The sequence below is a fragment of the Sapajus apella genome, unplaced genomic scaffold (genome assembly GCF_009761245.1).
Source record: "Sapajus apella isolate SASKATOON/1434 unplaced genomic scaffold, GSC_monkey_1.0 scaffold43, whole genome shotgun sequence".
NCBI classification, from domain to species: Eukaryota; Metazoa; Chordata; class Mammalia; order Primates; family Cebidae; genus Sapajus; species Sapajus apella.
The window spans coordinates 15413528-15434382 of NW_022436983.1; the positions used below are offsets into that span (position 1 = coordinate 15413528).

The following is a 20855-nucleotide window of genomic DNA, read 5'->3' on the forward strand; positions in this document are numbered from 1 at the left end:
ATTAATTGAGTGGGTTAGGATCAGCATTTTCAAAAAGGAATAGAACAGAATAAGATAGGAAATATCAGCATGTATTTCAATAATTTAGGGGTAACTCTGGAGACGTCTGCTGTTGGTGTGGGGGCCACATCCTGGTACAGTGGGCACAGAGGTGTCTTACGGGACTGGTGGGGGCAGGGGCCTCCAGCAGCATGGAGGGTGGCCTAGAGGGGCCTCTTCCTGCCCGCCCCTCACCCGAGTCCAAACAGGGGCCCCAGGGGCGGTGGGAACAGGGAGACCCTCTCAGCTCTCCCTCTGCATCTTGTGGGCTTGGAGTAGTCCCATAAATCGTCTGCCCGGAGTCAGGGGCATAGAACTCCCTGATTTATGCCCCGCCGGGCCCGCCCCCTCTGCCTCCCTCTCGGGCTTTGTGGGGCCAAGGCCTGGCAGGCTGCTGGCTCCAGACGGCCCCTGCGGTTGCCGTGGCGACAGGTTCAGGCTGGGCCATTATCCCATCTCCCTCACCGCTTCCCGCCCTCAGGCACCCCTCCCTCCCTCCCTTGCATCAGGGCTGGCATTTGAACAGCACCAAGGGCTTCTGCTCCATTAGCCCAGCTCCTCCTGCAGGACCCCCCCACCGCCAGCACTCAAGTCCAGTGAGGCCCATGCATCTGTGTCACAGTGAAGTGCAGACTTGGAACTCGCTAAGACAAGGCAGGACCGGGTGCTGAGCGAGTGCCTGGCCAGCATACGGATCCCGCTCCTCCACTTCAAGGCTGGCCATCGCAGTACCAGCCTCATGAGCTCACTGTAAAGAACCCGTGAGGGTCTACAGTGAAAGGGCTGGTCCCTCAGACCCCTGCAGGTCTCCATTGCCTCATCTGTAAAGTGGGTGTAATGACATTCACATTCACTGCCATCTCCCAGGGACTGCAGCAGTGTGGGACACACAGTAGGTGCTCAATGGATGTGAGTGGATAAATGAATCTCATAGATTATTGTAAAGTTTCTTCAGTGAGAACATAAGCGCAGTGAGTTGAAGATGGCCATCTGTCCTTTGGCAAGCTTCTTACTGAGATGGTGGCGTTCAGGTGCCAGCACAGGCCCTGTGCCGGGCACCGTGTATAGCATGGTCTCATGTGCTCTTCTCAATAACTCTACAATGTAGCCAGCTATCATTACTGGCTTTTTTTTTTTTTTTTTTTTGGAGACAGGGTTTTACTCTGTCACTCAGGCTGGAGTGCAGTGACATGATCATGGCTCACTGCAGCCTCATCCTCCCAGGCTCAAGTGATCCACCTGCCTAGGCCTCCCAAGGAGCTGAAGCTGCAGGCATGCACCATCACACCTGGGTAACTTTTACATTTTTTGTAGAGACAGGGTCTTCCTATCTTGCCCAGGCTAGTCTTGAACTCCTGAACTCAGGGCATCCGCCCACCTCAGCCTCCCAAAGTGCTGAGATCACAGGCATGCGCGGCCACATCCAGCCCCATTACTACTTTTACACAGATAAAGAAAGTACCGTGATGGAGGTTCACTGCCCCTCCCCCTGGGATCTGGACCCACCTTGTGCTTGTCTGTAGCCAACAGAGCGCGGCAGGAGTGACATCGCCACCCTCCGAGGCTAGGGCAGAAGGATCCTGCTGCTTCTGTTGTTGGTCTCTAGGAGCCCCCAGCCACCATGTAAGAAACCGATGACCCTGGGGACTCCATGCTGGAGGCCCTGACCCGAAGGAAGAGCGCGAGGGAGCTACCCAGCCAGATCCCAGCTCGTCCAGGCATTTGGAATCATCCCACCTGAGGCAGAGACGAGTCGTCTCCACTGAGCCCCATCCAAATTGCAGATGCATGAACACAAAAACATCACTCATTGTTCTCATCAACTTTGGACCGATTTGTTCTGCAGCATGGATTTGCTAGAACAGAATTAAAATCCTGAGCTCCATGCCTGGCACATAATAAATGCTCAGTGAAGCAGTGGGTAATAGTAATAGTAGTAGTTGCTGTTGTTGCTGCTGCTGGGAAGCAAATAGCCTAAGAATTCAGAATCGAGGCTCTGGAGTTAGGCCACCTGGGTCTCAATCCGAGTCGCTAATTCTGCAACCCCAGAGAAGTTACTTTCCCTCTGTAGGCCTCAGTTTCTTCATCTGTGCAAAATGAGGCTGGATGTGGCCGCATATGCCTGTGATCCCAGCACTTTGGGAGGCTGAGGTGGGCGGATCCCCTGAGTTCAGGAATTCAAGACCAGCCTGGGCAAGATAAGGAGACCCTGTCTCTACAAAAATTAAAAAGTTAGCCAGGTGTGATGGTGCATGCCTGTAGTTTCAGCTCCTCAGGAGGCTGAGGCAGGAGGATCACTTGAGCCTGGGAGGATGAGGCTGTAGTGAGCCATGATCATGTCACTGCACTCCAGCCTGAGTGACAGAGTGAAACCCTGTCTCAAAAAAAAAAAAAAAAAAAAAAAAAAAACCAGTAATGATAGCTGGCTACATTGTAGAGTTATTGAGAAGAGCACATGAGACCATGCTATACCTATACACGGTGCCCGGCACAGGGCCTGTGCTGGCACCTGACAGCCACCACCCTCAGCAAGGGCGTCAGCATCATCTTCAATTGAAGGTTGAAAGTGCATGCTCTCCTTTTATAAGACCCTGAAGGAGTCAGAGTTGGGAAGAACAAAGTGATCGTGTGCAACCCTCCATCACACAGATGGGATTGAGTTGCTGGTGGAGGCTTTGAATTATGATATTTTTATCTTTATAAAGAGCTCTGGGTGGCCCATTTGAAAGGCAAATAAATAATAATGATGACAATGGAGAAGGAAGGGAGGAGGGGGAGGAGAAGAATTTGCCTGGTGGAGCTCCCCTACATCACCACCTCTAGAACAGCCCAAGGGATTGATTGGTTCCTCACTGACGGCTAAATTCTGCACGATCTCAGGGCCGGGGGTAGAGAAGCTTCTCAGTTTCTTTGAGTTGGTCCATTCCTGCCTGTTGGACACTGTCAGGATCTTCCAGATCAGCTGGCCCAACCTCTGATTGTACATATAAGGACCAAAGAGGGATGGTGACGTGCCCGAGGTCACACAGTAGGTCAGGATTAGAGCTGGGACCAGAGTCAGAGCCCCGCTTCCCTCCCAGGTTGGATCTTTCACGCTGCTTCGGCCTCAGAAGCAGCGCAGTTGCGGGGAGGGGAGGGGGCCTTTGCTTACAAAGCTTTCAGGAGCGGGCCTTGCCCTCTCCCTCTTGCCCTCCACGGACATTCTTGCATTAAAAATTCTCATTGTGGGAGTCTCTGCTATGATTCATTTCTTTCAAAATGGAATGCTAGCAGCTGACAAGGGGGCCGCTCATGTCCAACACTGGCTGGAACAGGACAGGGGTGGTTTTCCCATCCCCCGTCGCAGATGGGGAAACAGAGGTCCCCCATCAGGCAAACAAGCCTGTATTTGCTCATCTCAAAAGGCCCCCGTGGCCTCTCCTTACAAAACGAGTGACTGCCATCTACCTGGTACACTTGGGAGGACCCTAAGACCATTGTAAGTTCCCCTGCTCAGCCACTGTCTCCCCAGTCACCTCGCCATGCCCAAGAATCCCCCTTTTGCATTTCTTGCTTTTGAGTGAGAATGGCGTTAATGGAAACCTCCCAGTTGCCATGCTGTCACGCTGACAGTAGGGGGTAGCGTGGAAAAAATACAGAAGTTGACGTCGCTTAATCTTGCTCTGCCACTCGTTACCCATGTGACCTTGAGCCCGCCATGTTACACCTCTGAGCCTCAATTTCTTTGTCTATAAAATGGGGCTCATAATTGGGCCTATGCGGCCCTGTGAGGGTAAAAGGTGGCTCTCTAGTTGTCCATTGCTACATAACAAACCACTCTGCAACTCAACGGCTTCAAAACAACAATCCTTTGTTTGGCTCATGAATTTGCACTCTGGGCAGGGTGGGCAGAGCCAGCTGATCTTGCTCTGCTCCATGTGGTGCTGTAGGTGGCTGCCAGTGCTGGCTGACGGGGGCTGGGGGATTCCTCTCCGAAGTAGCGACTGGCTTGACTAGTTTCTCCCCACCTGGTTCTCTCGACAGGGCAACTTGGGCTTCCTTACACCATGGCAGCCGGGTTTCAGACGTGAGCATCCCAGGAGAAGGGAAAGTAGCTTTGGGACTGGAAAGCATTACAGCAACACTTTCATTGAAGTCTGTCGGTCAAGCCCAGATTCAGAGAAAAGGGACATAAAAAATGGCATTTACAATAGCAACAAAACACAGCCATGCCTCGTGTAGTGATGGGGATACATTCTGAGAAACGCAGCCCTAGGCCATTTTGTCATTGTGTAAACATCATAGAGCACATTTACACAAACCTAGATGGCAGAGCCTACCTCCCTCCTGGTATCTGTGGCTTAGCCTACTGCTCCCAGGCTACAAACCTGTATCGCATGTTATTATACAGAATACTGCAGGCCATTGTAACACAATGGTAAGTATCTGTGTATCTAAATATGGAAAAGGTAATGAGTTGTATTGCTAGGGCATCACTAGGCAATAGGAATTTTTCAGCACCATTATAATCTTTTTTGTTTGTCTGTTATTTAGTTTTATTTCATAATCATAAACTTTACTCTGCAATCCAGCTGGGCATGGAAGGGAACAAGGAAAACAGAATCCAAAGGGAACTGAGCGAGAGCACAGAGATTCTAGGATACTGCGGACAAATGGCCTAGAGGGGTGCTCTCCTGAGCTACAGAAGGAGTGGTCGAGCGCTGAAGATAAACACAAGTCGAACTTACTTGAGTTGTCCACAGTCAGCAATGGTGACCTTCCTGCTGGTCTTGCCATACCTGGACCCAAAGCACCCAATGGCCTCCCCTACATTCATGCCTCTTTCACCTTGCCAGAGGCCATATGCCTGCCATCCAACCACTCAGCCCTGGCAGTGCAGATGAAAAACTGGGAACCCTTTGTGTTGGGTCCAGCATTTGCCATGGACAAGATGTCAGGACCTGTATGCTTTAGGATGACGTTCTCATCATCAAATTTCTCCCTATGGATGGACTTACCACCAGTGCCATTATGGCATGTGGAGTCACCACCCTGACACATACACCCTGGAATAATTCTGTGAAAGCAGGAACCCTTATAACCAAATCCTGTCTCTCCAGTGCTCAGAGCATGAACGTTTTTGGCTGTCTTTGGAAACTTGTCTGCGAACAGCTCGAAGGAGAAGGGGGCCAAGGGCTCGCCATGGCTGACCATGTCGGAGAACACAGTGGGGTTGACCGTGGTCGATAGTCTGGGGCTCCTGGTGGTGGCGTCGGCAAAGCGGCTGCACCATTATAATCTTATGGGACCACTGTCATATACGCAACCCAGTGCTGACCAAAACATCATCATGTAATGCGTGACTATGGTTATCTACTGTTTACTGACGTCTGGTTTCCCCACCCATTTAGACCGTCTTGTTCATTGCTGTATCTCCAGAGCCTAGAACAGTGCCTAGAAGGCAGAAGGCCTTCAATAGACATGATTCATTCAATGTATAGCTGGATGAATGAACTGAGACCTCTCCCCTGAAATGACAACTCTGGGTCCCCGTAGCTCAGGTTAGGGTGGGGGCAGGGAGGTTTTGAAAGGCCCACTGACTCTAGCAGCTGAGGCCTGGTTTTGGACCCCAACTCTGGCCCCAGGGTGCTGGGTGACCTTGGGCAAGTCACAGACTTCTCCGTGGGTGTCAGCGAAAGCTAATAAAACCAGACCCTGGCTTTTCAACTTGTGTCATCCAAAACTCTGTGTATGACTTGCTTTAATTAAGATAAGAGCACAGGAAAATGTTTGGACTCGCTGTTCACTCTTTGATGTTCAGCCTTTTGCGTTGTTGTTTTGATGTCCAGGGTCTTGGAGCACTAGACTTGGGTTCTTGGCCCTGGCTGGCGGGCTGCCTGCCTTCTGCTGTTTGCCTTGTTAGAAGCACTTATGATCTAATAAAGTGAGATTGATGTGGCCTCCCCGGGCATGAGACACTTTCCATTCCCCGTATTCACTGCGCTTCCCAGCTGCACTCATGGCTGGCGTATACTGTGTAGCAATTGAACACTAGGCCCTGGGCTGAGGTTCATTTCATCCTACGAGGTGGGTACTGTTATCGTCCCCATTCTACACATTGTGGAAACTGAGGCACTGAGAGGCTACGGGACTTATCTAAGATCATGGTAAGTAAGCAGGTAAGTAAAGGTATCAGGATTCGCGCCCAGAGTGCTGCATGGTCTCTCCGGGACTGCTGGTGGCCCTGGCTTGGATGGGAAGCACACAGGGAACTTCAGTGAGAGCTCATAGGATGGGAAGCAAGTGAACCTCCATCTCTCTTTTTTTTTTGAGACAGAGTCTCGCTCTGTCGCCAGGCTGGAGTGCAATGGCACGATCTTGGCTCACTGCAACCTCCGCCTCCTAGGTTCAAGTGATTCTCCTGCCTCAGCCTCCTGAGTAGCTGGGATTACAGCCATCTGCCACCATATTCAGCTAATATTTTGTAGTTTTAGTAGAGATGGGATCTTACCATGTTGGCCAGGCTGGTCTCGAACTCCTGACCTCAAACAATCCACCCGCCTCAGCCTCCCAAAGTGCTGGGATTATAGGGGTGAGCCACAACACCCGGCTGAACCTCACTCTCTGAGTTTGTTCAGTGACAATGTCAGGCCTTGGAAAAAGAGAACAGGCCTATGGGGTGTTGCTGCTATGAATCCCTATTTTACAGCTGGGAAAACTGAGGCTCAGAGAGGTTGCCCAAAGGGGATTTGAAAGAATAATGGCTGGGAGGAGGAAAGTGCCGGGCTCACCGTCCAAGGTTAAGTCGGGTCAGAATGTTATGGCAGTGCCAGTCTGGTGTGCGGGATGTTGACTGAACAGACCTTGGCATCTGACTGCCCAAGAAATAGCAGGGATGGGAAGTGACTGGGCCTCCCTGGGGGCAGCCCGTTCTCTGCAGAATGGTCCTCAGGAAGATGAAATCATGTAGGAAAACACCCCACATCCCTGGTTCCCACAGTCACGGAAGGGGGTAGAATGGGGATCAGCAAAGGAAGTTGGCGCCCTTTCCTGGTGCTCAGCTGTAGCTGTGGGTGCCCCTAGGAGGACAAATGGCCCAGAAATGTCCTTTGCTGTTAGTCTGTTGCAACATCAGAAATTCCACCACTAACAGCTTCCGGAGAAAGCTCAACCTTGTTGACAGGAAGGGAGAGTCACACGTGTGGTCACTTGCACAGCAGCCTAGGAGATTCGGTTTCCTTATCTCGAAAATGGAACAAAACACCAACCCCCTCAGGTTGTGAAAACTCCCAACACAGTTCCAGAGGGCAAAGGAGGTGTGCTCTTCCTGAAAGCAGACCTGGAGTCTCTGGGCCTGCTGCAGAGCGTAGAGGATGGCCACTCACTGGAATTCCGCTGTGCGCCAGCCTTACCAGCCTGTAGGTACCCACGTCACACTTATGTTAATATCCAGATGAAGAAGCTTCTTAGATGTCATCCACTCCAAACACCCCTCCCCAGCCCCAGCTGGAAGGCCAGTTACTCCCAGTATCCTCCACGGTGGTACCCAACCCACCGCCAGGAGTTTTCTTCAGGTCTTGGTGAGATGCCTTGCGACTGCATTGGCCACAGACGCTCCCACAAAAATGCTGCACCACGTGTGGCCACCCTCCACCCTGGTCACCCGGAGCTTCCAGCTGCCACGTTTGCCATGTTGTCATGGAGGTGGTCAAGGAGTGGGCTTAGCGCGACTCCAGCTTGCTGACTGTCACCTGGGCCCTAAGGCAGCCCTTCCAGGGCCCTGGGTCTTGCATAGTCTCCATGACAACGGCTCAGGCACATCTTCCCCCGTTCCTTTCTCATCACAACTCAAAACCAAGGTGGGGTGGAGGACATACCCTCTCCCCCGTCACCCTCATCTTCCCTGTTCTCAACCTCAAGTGAGATCCACCAGAGAGGAGCCAGCAGGGCCACCACCGGCCAGACTCCGAATCCTAGCATGGGTTCAACCAGCCCAGCCTGCTACAGAGAGAATGAGAGTCCCACCACAGACCCTCTAGCTGGAGTGTGGGACATAAGCCCCAGCAGAGTCAGGCCCTCCGTGCTGGCTGGGAAAGCCTTTCCCTGGCTGGGCCCCTGCTTCCCCATCTGTGAGTTAGATACTTCCCAAGTCCCTTCAGCTCAGACATTCTGAGCCCATGTGTCTTCTCTGCACCAAAGGCAGCCAGCAGCAACCAGCCCCTCTTCCCTCCGGCCGCGCTGGAGCAGCTGAGCCCCTTATCACACACAGCCATCTTCACTGTTTGCATGGTGCTCACTTCCCCTGGCTAAGAAAACATGTTCACAAAATCAGATTTCTCTGGAAAGCCGGCAGGTTAAAAGGAAAGGAAACGTTGAATGCTGTGGAGTGGGGATCTGAAGGCAGAGACTGACCTCTGGGACTGCCCCCACACTTCTGGGACTGCTCCCACACTTCTGGGTCCCCTTCATTAAAGGAAGCAGAGCCTGATCTCCGGTTCCTGCCCCTGAGTAGTCCTCTCTGCTTCCCTCGGGTCTATTCCAGCATCCACAGGCAGCTGAGACCTGGAGAGGTTTAGAGCCTTCTCAGAGTCACACAGAACATTATCATTTGTTATCATCTAGAACTTTCTGTGGCTCCCCACTGCAGGCAGGGCAAACCCACATGCATCCTGGTGCTCAAGGTCCTCCCCCTCTTCCCTTATGTGGCCCTTTAGCTCTAGACACCCCAACTCCTTCCCAGCCCAAACAGCTTGGCTTTGCCACAAGTGTCTCTCCCCCAACCCAATTCTGTCTGTTTGGCTGTCTCCTACCCTTCAAGGCCCCACTCAGACCCTGCCTCCTCCAGGAAGCCTTCTCTGACTAGCCCTGCCCACATGATCCTCTCTGAGGGGTTCTGGCCACACAGGGAGGAGCCTGGTCACTTCTTATCTATACCCACCCTCTCCCCGCAGCTGTCTTCTGGGTCAGAGCCTGGTTCCCACTTCTTGGAGCTGGCCTGGCCTGCTCAGGGCTGCCGTGGGCCACCAAGGGGAGAAGGAAAAGGATTTCCTTGGAGCGAAGTGATACCAGCAGCGGCAGAAGGCTGCCTGAGGACCTCACCTTGGAGCCTTTCTTAAAAGTGACTTTTCCTGATCTTAAACGTGGATATAGCATGAGTGTGGTCACACAGCAGCTCTGCAGGCGTTCACAAAATGAGATAGGCCTACCAGAGCTCACCCGGAGAGCCATCCATGATGAACATCCATGATGAACAAGTTACAGAGTGAAACGCACCTGTGGTCCCATTTGTTTTTAATCAAACAAACAAACCAAAACACCTGTGATGGCTCACGTGCACCCAGCCTGGGTCTGAGCCTGTGTACATGGACTCGTGCGATCCTCCTAATGAGCCTGAACCCTAATGACCCCATGTTACAGACCTCATGTTAGCAGGCTGAGGATAAGGGGTAGGATTCAAGTCCAGGACACAGGCAGGCTCCGGCGCCAGTGCTCTCAAGCCTCCCCTGTGCTGCCTGCTGCGTGCTCGGTGCTATTCGGCGGTTCCGTACAGTACATGACCAAAGAGAGAAAAGCCGGCAGGAAGGTGGCCCTGGGTCTTGCATGAAGCCAGGTTTGGAGAGAGAAAAATAGGAGGAGACTTTCACTTCCTCTTCTTACATTCGGTATTGATTGGTTATCACAAATAATATAATCTAGTTGCAAAATAGAAAAAGTAGCACATGATCATTGTAGAAAACTCAAGAGAGGAGAAAGGCTTCAGAAAGAAACTTGAGTCAGCCTGGGTCCTGGGAGCAGGCAGCGCAGCATACTCAAGGCCAGATGATTCTAGAAGAATCACCATGAAAGTGGGTGAGTAACTAGGATCCTTGTAGCTCCATGGCGCAGGAGCGAGAGCCAACTGTAACTTGGTGTAGGAGGCGCTTTACAGCCCATCAGCGCTATTTTGCCATGGAAAACGGCAGCCTCGTGTGGTAGTGAGCTGCCCATCACTGGTGGCATAGGAGGAGATAGCAGATGCAGGATTAATGCTGAACTGTTTGCTCATGGGTCACATGAGTTAGTCTGTTTCCCAGTCCTCCACCTTTAACTCAAGCTGGACAGAAATGGGATGTACCTGCAAGGATGAAGCCCCATGCCTGACTGGTTAAACAATAACAAACAATTTTTGTTTGTTTGTTTGCAGAAAGTGATTTATTTAGAGAGAGAGAACGGAGAAGGAGAGAGAAAGAAACAGCTAACTCTCACACTGAGTGAGAGAAGCCAGAAAGATGGAATCCAGGAGAGGAAAGCAGCTTCCACACTGAGTGGAAGGGAACAGAGAGAGATGGAGTTTAGGAGGAGAAGACAGGCTTCCACGAGAGAGTGTGGAAGGGGACCCCAGAGGAGAAGTCCAGGAGAGAGAAAGACGGCTTCCACGAAGGGAGCGTTCGCGGAAGGGGACCCGAACATGGAGTCCGAACAATAACAAATAATTTAAACACAGGATTCAGAGACTTGCACAGACACAGCAGCTCAAAGTGCCCCTTAGCATAGGTGGTTTCATGGGATTTCAGAACCTCCCAACATCACTGGCAGAAACATTTTGTAGAGGAGAAAGATGAAAAGCTCAAAGAGGTCTAGACTTGCCCAAGGTCACCCAACTGGCCCAGAGTTCCTGGCTCTGCTCACCCAGGGCATTTCTCACAGCGATCGTTCATTCCTTCCAGGGTCCAGCATCCAGTCCGTGCTCAGGTCCTTCACGGAACGGAGTCAGAGACCCTGGTTCTGATCTGGCTCTGGCCGAATGTGCCAAGCAAGTCCCCACCCATCTTGTGCTGGGTTTGATATTTCTGGGCTCCCTTCCAGGCCTCATCTGTCTGCCATCCACCCCCGTTCCTTAGTTTTCTTAGCTTGTCCCCTGACACCAGACCTCAAGGAGTCTTCAGATGGAAGTGGGAAAGGGGAGCCCTTAGGGCGTCATACGCCTTGATGCTTGCACCTTTCTTTCATTCCATGCAGATTTATAGGTGTGTGTTCCTGAACTCTCATTCACTGTCCACAGCCCAACACATGGCTTAAAAACAAAAGATATGATCAGGGAGATCTTGCCTGCAGATGAAAGCAAGAAGGAAGCTGGCCTCCCCCGGCCCTGGCCTGGCCCACTGCACACTGTGGTCAAGGCAAAGTCAGGGCTGGACGTCTGGAGAAGTCCACAAGGCTCCTGCCCACCCAAGGGTCTGGGGCTTCCACGAGGCCCTGGTGCAAGGCCTTGGATGAAGTACTGCAGGAGGCAAGAGGAAACAGAGAATACTGTTTCTGGGGGCGATGGGCTGGCATGCCAGGAAGGGGGCCTTGGCAGGGCCTAACGTCAGGAAGGGTGATGCCGAATGGTCCCGGGACCCCTCCAGCACTGCCCTGGAGACTCTGCCTTCCCTTCTCACTCTGCTCCAGCCACTCAGGCTTCCTTCTGCTCCTTGAAACTCAGCAAGCTCATCTCCCTCCACCCAGGGCCTCTGGGTACACCACCCACACCGCTGGAACGCTCTCCTCCGCAGCCCTCGAAAGGCCTCCTCAGCCTTCAGGTTTCAGACTGAATGACACCTCCTCCACGAGCCTCTGACTGGTAACCCAGTCCAGCCCTGTCTCCCTAATCTACTTGGCACACTTTATAATCATGTGTTGTAGGGTTATAGATGACTTAATGAATTAACATTTTCATGATATCAATTAGATTGTTGATTACATTATAATTATTATCACTTATAGCTTATTGAATGATTTAATGATTATCTGAAGGCTCCATGAGAATGTGTTCCTTTCATCCTCTGGGGGAATGGGGCCAGCTCTGCCACCAACTCACTGCCCTGGGCCCAGGCATTAGCCCTTCTGATGATAACAGCAAATGATGTTTAGCTCTTCCCAGGAACAAAGCATTTTCCACCTAAGACTTTGTTTAATCCTCACAGCAGCCACCTAGTAGGGCAGGGCAAGGGTTATTTCCATTGTGCGGATGAGGACGCTGAGGCTGAGTGTATCTCAGCTGCAGCCTGGACACAGTCTGCTTGTGCACCATGGTCCCCGGACTGCCTGAGCACCCAGGAGCCTTGCTCACCTTTGGGACTCTCCCGTATGTCACATGTGAGCACTGCCGGGGAGGACATAGACATCAGGCAGTGATTCTTAAGTGTGGATTCATCTGTTCACTCCCTGAGCAGATTTCCTTACAGGTGGGGAAGATAGGGATTCATCGCAGAGGGAAGAAAGCCCCATAGGGAGCCACTGTGGGGACTGGGATGCCACCAGGGGAGAGGCATTGGGAGGGGCTTTCTCTGCAAGAGCTCCCACCTACAGACCCCTCTGGCCCTCTCTTGGTCTGCAGAGGGACCACCAGTGTTTTCGGCGGGGGGGGACTTGGACCCTCTCCTGTGTTGCAGGCGGAAGGTGGGCAGGTGGATGGGACAGTGAACTATAAATTCTGCTCTGGGAAGGGCCACATGGCAACAGGAGCAGGGGCTTCTGTAGCCTCTGTGCCCCTTGGTCTAGATCGTTCTCCTTCGAGGGATGCCTCCTGAGGAAGTAATCATGGGCAAGGTCAGCGGCTTCCGACAGGAGTGCACCCAGACTGACCACCCCAAACCCTGTGCCAGCCCCTGCCTGGGCTGCAGAGACCAGAAATGAGTGTTTATAACCAGCTGGCAGAGTCGGGGGCAGCTGGGATGGAAAGGGAAGGAGCAGCTGTGCAGACAGATCACAAAGCACTGCCTCAGAACTCCCACCAGCTACATGGCTGACGGTCAGGACTTCATATGTGGGCAGAAGTCACGGCACAAGTCTTCATTTGTTTACATGAATGAGAGGAGAGAAAAGGTTTTAAAAATGTGTGTTGAGGGTTCTTTATGCTATTCTTTAAACTTTTGTGTATGCTGAGTTTTTCTACAATAAAAAGTAAAAAAGAAAGGAGGGAGGGAGGGAGGGAAGGAAGGAAAGAAGAAAGGAAAGAAGGAAGAGAGAAAGGAGGGAGGGAAGAAGAGTTCCATATACAATTCCATTTTTTTGAGTAAATGAGTTATGTGTGTGTGTTTGCATGCATGAGGAAAGTCTGGGTGCGTAGGTGCACATGTGAACAACTGCTATCTCTAGTGGGGTTAGGGGTGATTTTCATTTTCTTCTTTGCACTTTTAATTTCCCTAATTGGGAAAAATAACACAACAATTAAGACCAAAAAGTGGAGGAGTCTGGGCGCAGTGGCTTATGCCTATAAACCCAGCACTTTGGGAGGCCAAGACAGGCGGATTGCTTCAGTCAGGGAGTTTGAGACCAGCCTGGGCAACGTGGCGAAACTGCATCTCTACAAAAAATACAAACATTAGCCAGGCGTGGTGGCTCGCGCCTCTAGTCCTAGCTACTTGGGAGGATGAGGTGGAAGGATCACTTAAACACGGGAGGCAGATGTTGCAGTGAGCTGAGATCATGCCACTGCATTCCAGCCTGGGTGTCGGAGTGAAGCCCTGTCTCAAAAAAAAAAAAAAAAAAAAAGGAATGTCTTGTGTTCTAGACTCTCCTCCACCCACTCGGCAGCTCTCTGTCTCTGCTTCAGTGACCTCACCATTCTGAGCCTCATCTCTCTCCCCAGCAAAATGGGGGCATCACTAACGGGGATGCAGTGAGGACAGAGAGGGGCGGTGCTGAGGGTGCACCTGGTAGGACCCCAATGCCTGTGTGCTACCCCCCACACACACTCAGGCACCCACACGAGGGAGAGCCCGCACACACCACAGACCCTGGAATGACAAAGAGCAAGGCTTCCTGGCCCCACATAGGCGCCCTGGTTCATGCTCGTGCCCGTGCGCGCGTGCACACACACACACACACACACGCACACACGACGTGCACATGAGCACACACTGTAACCTGTGTGGGGTGGCTCTGTCAGCCGACTGGGTGGGTGAGAGGAGAGAGCCCCGTCCCTTTCCAAGATAAACACAGGAAGTGAGGATCCCACAGTGTCAGGGTAAGGTTGGGAGTCATCCATAAACTAAAGGCAGGGGTGGGGGATGGAGAGAGGCCCAGAGAGGGGAGGGGGGTGTGGGAGTCTGGGCAGGGCCTGAGTTTGACATGTGCTGTCTTAGGTTCAGATGTGAAAAGTTGAAATGGTGACTAAGCTTGGGGGCTATCTTAGTTCTGTCTGTCTGTCTGTCTGTCTGGGACAACGCCTCCTACCCTCACCCTCTCCTCTCTCCCCAGCACTGGGCTCAGTGAGCCAGATGTTCAGGCCAATCAGAGGCCCGGGGGCCCCCAGCCAGGCCCCCACACTTAGGGAAGCCAGAACCTGTGCTCAGCAAATGCTTGCAAAGGCCATGAATAGATGGAAAGAAACAGTCATCTCGGATTCCAGGGTGCTCCTGAATCCAGCACACGCTTCAGTGCCTCATGGCCCAGCTCAGACCTCTGAGAGGCTATCCTGGGGCAGCTGCCAGGGCATGGCACCCCAGCCTCCTCCACCCAAGTCACTGCTCCTACTTTCCTCAAAGCCCACTGAGTCCCAGGGGAAAGGAGCAACGGGGCCTCTGCCAGGCCAAGGCGGGTGGGAGGGCGCAGGGCTGACCACTCAGGGCCTCTGGAGAATGTTGGATGAATGAACCCTTGCTGTGTGCCAGGTACTTGACATCAGCCTTAAATACTTTTCTGGAACAAATCAAGGCTGAGGGGAGAGAAGGATGTTTTCTACTTTACCCGTAGCCACCCAACCGTCCTCATTTTGCGATGAGGTTCCTAGCTGGATCCAAATAGCGAAGTTAAAGGTGGTGGCTCCCACCTGCAGGGGCAGAGGGGCAGATGGAAAACTTTCTTGAAGTATTCTGTTATGAAACTCCCCATTCATTTCCCTGAGCCAGTGGAATAGGGTTTTCCTGTTAAATGCAATTGCCTGCCCATCTCTGCCCCCATCTTTTGCTCCAACCCCACAGCTAGAGCCCCCGGGCAGGCCAAGAGTCTGGCACATCCCACTCTGCCTGCTGCACCACTTGAGCAAGTTACCCACACTCTCCGCCCCTCCCTGCACCAGCTGCTTCCAGCGTACCTGTATTTCTCTGGCTTCTCATAATCTCACCTGTGCATCTCTCAGCCGTCATTTCATTTGCTTCTCGCAGCAAACCAGGAGGCAGAAGGATTGTGTCCATGTTGCCAATAAGGAGACAGAGGCCTGGGAAGGTCACACAGACAATTAGAAGCAGAGCCCAACCCATACCCAGGTCTACAGATTCCAAACCCACCCTTCTTCTCCCAGTCCCAGCTCCTGCCTCTGCCACAGCTGCTGGGTCATTGGTGGTGGCACCAAGGCTACTGCAGAGACCTCAGGTTCTGGGATTCCAGTGGCTTCTGCCTTCCTTGTCTCCTCCACCTTGCTACCAGCTTGGCCTCAGGCCCCAAACCCAGACTTCAGGCCCCATAAGACCCAGCACTGCCTGGCCCCTGCCCAGGTTCTCAAACAGCTCTCCCTCCCTTTGCTTTTTACTGAACACTTTCAGTCACATGATTCCTCTTTCAAATCCTCAAACTCTCTGTTTTTACCTACCCCAGGGATCTTACTGTTACTTCTATTTTAATCTTTTTTTTTTTTTTTTTTTTTTTTTTTTTTTGTGACAGAGTTTCGCTCTTTTTACCCAGGCTGGAGTGCAATGGCGCGATCTCGGCTCACCACAATCTCCGCCTCCTGGGTTCAGGCAATTCTCCTGCCCCAGCCTCCTGAGTAGCTGCGATTACAGGCACGCACCACCATGCCCAGCTAATTTTTTGTATTTTTAGTAGAGACGGGGTTTCACCGTGTTGACCAGGATGGTCTCGATCTCTTGACCTCGTGATCCACCCGCCTCGGCCTCCCAAAGTGCTGGGATTACAGGCTTGAGCCACCGCGCCCGGCCCTTATTTTAATCTTTAAAAAATGTATTCACTGGATGGATGGATGAGTGATTGGATGGATGGATGGATGGATGGGTGGATGGATGGGTGGATGGATGATTGAGTGGATGGATGGATGATTGAGTGGATGGATAGATTGGTGATTGAGTAGATGGATGGATTGGTGATTGAGTAGATGGATGGGTGGATGGATGAATGGATAGACTGATGGAAAAATGGGCGACTGAGTGGATGGATGGCTAAATGGGTAGGTGATTGAGTGGGTGGGTGGGAGATTGAGTGGATAGATGGATGAATAGATGGGTGGGTAGTTAAGTGGAAGGGTAGACTGGAGGGATGAAGGGTAGTGGGTGAACAAAATTCGCTGGCTGGCCGGATGGATGGAAGGATAGATGGATGAATGGATGGATGGATGGATGGATGGGTGTGTGGATGCATGGATGGGTGGGTGGGTGACTGGATGTATAGACTGGAGGGATGAAGGGTGGTGGGTAAACAAACTTGACTGGATGGATGGATGGATGGGTGGATGGGTGGATGGATGGATGAGTGGGTGTATGGATGGATGGGTGGGTGGATGGATGGATGGGTGGATGGATGGGTGAGTGGGTGGATGGATGGATGGATGGGTGGGTGGATGGGTGGATGGATGGGTGGGTTGATGGGTGGATGGGTGGATGGATGGGTGGGTGGATGGGTGGATGGATGGGTGGATGGATGGATGGGTGGGTGGATGGGTGGATGGATGGGTGGATGGATGGATGGATGGGTGGGTGGGTGGATGGGTGGGTGGATGGTTAGATTAGAGGGATGAAAGGTAGTGGGTGAGCAAATTTGACTAGATAGATGAATGGATGGAGGAATGGATGAAGGAATAAGAGACAAGGATGCTGCTACAGCTCTGCTCAGATTTTGGTCTTCTCTGTTCCCACCTAAGTGACTTGCACCTATAGTGTTCACCCCAACTCTAATTTGCCCTGCCCTGCAAAGGTTGAGGGAGCAACTGGGAGACCACAGTACCCCTTCTCTTTGCTCCCAACTTTCAGTTCTCCTTGGGGTGTCCTGAGAGCTCCCCTCAAGACCCCACATCAACCCCTTGGGGGAAGGAGATAGCCTCTGTCCTCAGCACAAATGCCTGAACATTTGAGCCTTTTGCCTGTTACAGTGGCTCCCACTTTGGGGGTGGTTTTACATCTCTTTAGTTGCCTTGAAACTAAAAACAAAACTGAAAATTTCCCTCAAATAATAATACACTTTAAGGTTAATTAACTAAAATTACTTTTGGTGACTTGATCTTAAACTCTAAAACAATTAGAAACATTGTACTGACCTGTTCCAAAGTAAATTAATTAATTTTAAAGGACACACATCTCCTACCAAAACACCATGTAGTTAAGAGATCCTTATTTAATCACCCCCAAACCAAGTATGAATGTCTTTAAGCTGATTAGCTAAACAACAAAGAAAAAGTGGAGCAAACAAAATCAGATACTTGGTGGATGCAAAAACACTGAAGTGGGGCATCGAAAGGTGAACAGAGCATTGGGTTAACAGAGTTTTAGGGAATATAGCAGACACCCCATTTTTCTCTCCAGGATCCCTTATCCCAACTCAGAGAGACTGGAGCAGGAACCTTCACACCTGAGTTCTGGGCCAGGGGCAGCCTGTGAGCCCTGTGCTTACCCCACCACAAGAGGCCATCACTAACGCTCAGGAAGTACCTGCCATCTTTGCCCCGGGCCAAGCCCCTCCCACGAGGGCCTCATTTCATCCAGACACCAGCACTGTGATCTCCGTCTGCCAGATGCAAAGCCGAGGTTCAAAACAGGAAGTGGCAGATATAGGAACAAAATTCGCCTTAAAGAATGTCTACCTCATATTCCCATGAAGTAGATAAAGCAACCGAAGGTTAGAGCAGACCAGACCACACAGCCGGCGAGGGCAGACTAGACTTCAGTTGTACAAACACTAGTGCAAGTGTCGAGTGAATGAGACAGATAGTGGATGCCGGAACCTTCATTTGGAAGATCAGTTTCTGCAGGGGTGTGAAATGGTGGTGAATAGAAGGACAGATAAACAGGACTGGTCAGGGAGGACTTCCTGGAGGTAGGGGGCATTGACCAACGCAGAGCATCTGGCAGGACCAATGTCCCCCCTGAATTTCCGTGGAAGTGGAGGAAAGGAGATCCCCCGCTTTTCTCTCCCCCTGGGCACTCTCGTGCAGCTGGAGTCAACAGAGTAGCTGCTGGTTCCCCAACTTTGAGTAAAACTCCACCCCCTAGCAGGGCAAGAGGGGCAGAAGCAGCCAGCAGCCTCCCATCAAGCCTTGACAGGAGTTGTCACCAGTGCAGAGCCAGCGGGGGTGGAGTGGGGCCCTGTCTGGCCCCAGCCCCACTATTTACCTGTCTGAGCTGTTGCTGGAACCATTCATCTCAGTGAAGGATGACACGGCCTGCCTCCTGCCTCCTACTCTCAGCTCCTCCACTGGGCATTCCACGTCTGCAGATCTCCAGAGCGTTCCAAGCCTCCTAGATGTGGCCCCTGAGCACCTGCTCCTTCCTGGCCAGCCTTGCCCCAGGTGTGCACTTCCTCCCATGCACTGAACAAGCAGACAGCCATCGGCTGCATGCCACCTGCATGGGTGCCAGGCCCCGTGCAAAGGAAGCACCTGACGGCCATGACTTCCTGACTCCTCATCTACAGGGTGGCTATGAAGGAAGACAGAAACAGGTGATCACATTTCTATGTGGTCAGTGAGGTGGGGGAGTCCACATTAGCTGGAGTGATCAGACCACAGTGGAGGCCGGAGCTGCTAATTCTGCCGAAAGAAGTGGAGAGGGATGGGAAAGCCGTAGACAGGGGACCATCAAGGGTGTCCTTGAAGGAGAGGTAGGTGTTGTCAGGTGGACCAGGGACAAAGCATTCCGGGCACATGCCGGGTACATGACCATGTGCCTGGGTGCTCCACACGTGACCCGCAGTCAGTAGTGACCAGGTGTCCATGTGTGGGAAGGGGCTGGTAACTTCCACAGGGCTTTTTGAGCACCCTCTTTCTGGAAAGCGCCCTGGTCATTGGTCCTCAACCCCTCCCAGGTTCCTGTAGCATTTGCAGATTGTACTTATAGGACACATAAAAGAACAAAACTCACCTTCTGGTGTAACGCTTCCAGCCCATGCTTCCGCTGTCCGAGGGTCACAGGCCCCTTGAAGGCGAGAGTCATGGCTTCTATTTCCTGACATTTGTCATCCCCCATCCCTGGCCCTGGGTTCAGTACAAGCGTGAAAGCATATGTGATGTTCAAAAAAGATTTATTAAAGTGGCCGGGCATGGTGGCTCACGCTTGTCATCCTAGTGCTTTGGGAAACCAAGGTAGGAGGATCACTTGAGGCCAGGAGTTTGAGACCAGACTGGACAGTGTAGTGAGGCCTCGTCTCTACGAGGAAAAAAAAAAATTAGCTGGGTGGTTATGTGTACCTGCAGTGCCAGCTACCCTGGAGATTGAGGTGGGAGGATCACTTGAGCCAAAGAGTCCGAGGCTGCAGTGAGCTGAGATCATGCCACTACACTCCAGCCTGGGTGACACCATCTTTATTTAAAAAAACAAAAATTAATTAGCAGAATCCTTGGTGAATGGATGGGTCGCTGCCACCTCTGCAGCTGTGTGTGTGATAAGACCACGCATGGCGAATTCTCAGAACGTAGCAGGTGTTCAGGAGATGATGCTTCAGGCCACCACCCTCCCCACTCATGTGACTCTCAGGACCCAAGCCGCCTCAGAGCTCACAGGGGACAGAGGTGAGTGGGGGGATACTTCCCCTTCCACTTTCTCATCTGTGATGTGGGTAAATAGGAGGTCTCTTCCAGCTAGGACAGCCTTTGTTTTTTTCTTTTTTTTTTTCCTGGTACACTCACCCTGGGACAGCCTCTGGACCCCACGCCCTCTGTCCCTCACGCTGCTGCCGAAACTCAGGACATCTGCAGTCTGGTGGTTATGTCCACGGATCCTTGGGACTGGCACGCCTGAGTCTGGAACCCAGCTCCCTCCCATCCCACTGCGAATGCTGGGAACAGTCCCTGCTCCTCACTGAGCTTCAGGGTCCCCATCTCTAATCGAGGACTCTGAAGGACTCACCCTTCCCTGGTGAGCTTCTGTGAAATGAATGAGATGCAGTGTGCACAGGGCTTTGCAGTGTTCTCAGTAAATGTTATTAGCATAACCATCATTTAGCATCCTAAGATTACCTCCTCCTCCAGGAAACCTCCTCTGACTGAGCCTAACAGAGGTAAAAATCTCCCCCTTTTTGCTTCTGCTCAGCAGCTCCCAACTTATACTCTGTAAGCCCTCAGATCAGGATAGAACAGCAAAGCTGCTCTGGCCCTAGTCCTCGCCGCAAGTCCAGCTCCAGCCCCAACCCTGGAGTGCAGAGAGGTCTGGTTTGTGCAGTTTAAGTCGGAGGGTCATTTCTGGGCCTAGGCTCCATTCAAATGGGGGATCCCAAAGGGTGGGGACCATGTCCTATAAACTCACCCCAGTGGCTCCAGAAAGGCTCCACAGGACATGGGACATGCCAGTGGCCAGCTACCCCACAGCTGGGGTCCTCATGCTGAAGGCGAGACATCCTCACCAGCAGTGGCACTGGCTGTGCCTGTCACCCTCACCTGGGACATCAGGCTGCCCTGCCCCATCACCCTCAGCGCTGAGGCCTCCCCACGTTCGCTGCAATATCCACTGCCCTTGGGCTCACGGCCACCCTATCTGTGGTACTCTCTGTGTGAACTCTGCCCCATGACCCCGGCTGGATTGGAGGACGCCTTCTCCAGCAGCCTCCTGTCGGTAGCCAGCAGCAGGGCAGGGCTAGGGCGGGAGCAATGGGACACTGGAGCCGGGCCAAGCTACACTGGGAAAGGGGCACTTTAATCCTCAGAAGACACTGACGGA

At 52.3% G+C, this 20855-nt stretch overlaps 1 pseudogene; it reads right to left on the reverse strand.

Moving 5' to 3' along the window:
* Nucleotides 1-1945: 1945 nt before the first annotated feature.
* On the reverse strand, nucleotides 1946-19136 carry LOC116566626 (annotated as a pseudogene).
* Between the last annotated feature and the right edge of the window lie 1719 nt (nucleotides 19137-20855).